Source organism: Austrofundulus limnaeus, unplaced genomic scaffold (genome assembly GCF_001266775.1).
Source record: "Austrofundulus limnaeus strain Quisiro unplaced genomic scaffold, Austrofundulus_limnaeus-1.0 Scaffold64, whole genome shotgun sequence".
Taxonomy (NCBI): Eukaryota; Metazoa; Chordata; class Actinopteri; order Cyprinodontiformes; family Rivulidae; genus Austrofundulus; species Austrofundulus limnaeus.
The window spans coordinates 1,573,747-1,576,883 of NW_013952466.1; positions in this window are offsets into that span (position 1 = coordinate 1,573,747).

The following is a 3,137-nucleotide window of genomic DNA, read 5'->3' on the forward strand; positions in this document are numbered from 1 at the left end:
GCTTATTGTATCACAATATATTGCAATATATCACATCGCGATATATCATATGGCGATATATCATATCGCCAATTTCTTAACGATAAACAACCCTACTTTCCAAAAACACTGTAAAATTTCCTAATCAAATACAGACTCTAATATTATTGTGTCAAAAAGTAAAACTATATCGCAATATATTGCAATACTGTATATCACATCGCAATATATCACATCACGATATATCACATCGCAATATTTCATATCGCCAATTTCTTAACGATAAACAGTCTTACTTTCCAAAAACACTGTAAAGTTTCCTAATCAAATACAGACTCTAATTTTATTGTGTCAAAAAGTAAAACTATATCACAATATATTGCAATATATCACATCGCAATATATCACATTGCAATATATCACATCGCGATATATCACATCGCGATATTTCATATCGCCAATTTCTTAACGATAAACAGCCCTACTTTCCAAAAACACTGTAAAGTTTCTTAATCAAATACAGACTCTGATATTATTGTGTCAAAAAGTAAAACTGTACACATCCACTTGGAGAAGCCCACAGAGAGGTGGGGAACTAATTTAATGGTCATTATGGTAGTTGGCAGTGTGTACGTGAGTGTGTGTTTTGCATGAGTGTGTGAAATCAGGTTCAATCTTTGGCTCAGACAGTCTGACAGCTTCTTCATTTTCTCAGCTGTCCACAGTGGAAAGTGTTTCTGTGGTAACAAGAAACAAGGAATATGATGAGAAGTGGATTCAGAGCGGGAGGGAGACTGTGACTAATGACAAGAGTTTGTGGGTGGAGGGGGGTCATTCATATATGGTTTCCCCCTCCTTCTGTGACGCCGTCATCCATTGTCATCCCAGAGATGGATCATCTGCAGCAACACACACTACTCCTTTATCTCCAGAGCCTTTTAAGTGTCACCAACACTCAAGGCGTTTCTTCTTACTGACTGAATCTGCGCGGATAGTTTCGTCCTCCACCCACCGTCCTTCTGAAGCAGTCCTAATTTTGACGAATGTTTCTTAATTATAAGACTTTAGCCAGTCTAACAAGCCATGATTTTTGAAACAATACAAAATGTGTTTTCAGTTTTTTATACCAGTTATTTTCAACATTGCTAAAAAAATCTTCAATGTAAATAAATGTTTTATCAGGTTAGGGCTGCACGGCATCAGGAAAACCTGTGATGTGCAATAACAGTGCTTAATATTGCGATGGCTATATGACTTGCGATAAATGAAAAAAATACTAAAGTATGCATTTATTGCAATGATGATAAATTTGCGATATTTTGCGCAGCCCTACTAGACTGTAGCTCACACTGACAGGATGATACCCCTGTAGCATGGTAAGTTGGTACTTTAATTAGGAGAGATGCCAAGACTTTGTAAACCTTTAACTTAGGGCTCCACGCTTGATATTTAAGTCTTTAATAAGAATTCTTATATTTTATAACTAAAAAAGGTTGGGCTTTGTTGTAGCTTGTGTATTGGATTGTGCTCAACTGAACAAGTGCAATCAATAAAATGGATTTTATTTGCTTTCTGTTTGAATTTATTTACTCAAAATTTAATTTACATTTAAAAAGATGTGAATGTTTCGTCCCAACCAAAGACTTGAAACTTAAACAGCAAAGATGTTGTCTAATCCACACTTCTTAAACAAGAAGGAGGTACAGTGTGATTTGAAATTGATATAAATGCTGCTATAGTTACTGTAACAGTTTTCAGTTACTGTTTGTCACATAATTCAAAGTGTGTCTTCAAAAAAAAAAGACAAGCTAAATAAGTTATTTTGGTTTAGTTTTTATTTATTTTTTTTTACAACCAGGTAAATCAGATTATATTCCCCCACTACCCAGCAAATAGATCAGGCCATTCTTTCTCAGCAGGAATCTAAGAAGATTGAGGAAATTTCTGTCATTAAATAAACAAATAAATAAATAAATAAATACTGTAAACTCTACAGTTCTGATAATGTTTTTTTGTACTAGTAACGTTTTCTCTTTTCCAAATGTAAGTTTTCCAGGTTCCACTTGTAGCTTCAAGAAAAGTCCAGAAATTTGTGACTCACACTAGAGAGAGAGAGAGTTTACAGAAACACACAGAGCGTCTTCCTCAGCCCGGCAGACTAAACAACAACAGGAACAACTGCAGCAGTTTTGTCGTGACGACAACAGCAACAATGACTTCCACAGCAACTGAACGAGCAGGGTGGCACCGTGAATATAGTACGACTCGGGGAAAGTATTTATGATAAGAGATAACGTGAGCGTACAGGAGGAAAGATAAGAAGAAACAAACCATCAGAAGAGGTAAAGAGGGATGGAAGAACAAAAATACTTTTGTTTATCCAGATGCTATTTTGGGTATTTGTGTTAAAAAATATATATTTTTTACATTTATGTCTGAAACAACAGTGCACGACWAAGGTGAGTATGCAGTTACTGTGTGCAGAGTATGTGTGGTGGATATTCAGAGGAAACTGTTTGGCCTCAGATTAAGATGCAGGACAGGGGGGTCCCCAAAAAAACAGGCCAAACTTCAGGGAGTTTTCCCCTCTATTAAGGACATYAATGAGACAAGAATATTGTATTTAAATGTACAATTCAAACAAAATATGACAGATTAGATTTCTTTTAAAAATACGTCACATCATAACAATATTTTTCAATGAATTATTACGTATCTGGGATATTTAAGTTTAAAATAAATGATCGTTTCAACCACTGTAACGTGACAAAAATATATTTATGAAAAAAAGAAACAGAAAACTGCTCCTTTGTACGGAGCCCAAAAGGAGACATGGTGAAAAAAAATTAATAAAAACAGATCCTGACTTACTTTCTCAGGATACCGACTTACTTTGAGAAAAAAGTAAGAAAAAAAAAGAATATTAAGAAAGTTTCTCAAGATCCTCAGAAACTTTCTCAGGATTCTTTTTTGTCTCCCCATGTCCCTTCAAGGGCACCGTACCTTTGTTTGTTTCTAAATATTAATTATGCCAACATGTTTCCAACTGTAAGAGTTGTGCCCACATTGGAAAAACTAGCAAGAGAAAAACTTTGACCTTATTAGGTCACAGGTCGCCTTCCGGAGGATGCAAAAAAAAAAACCCAAACATTATATAT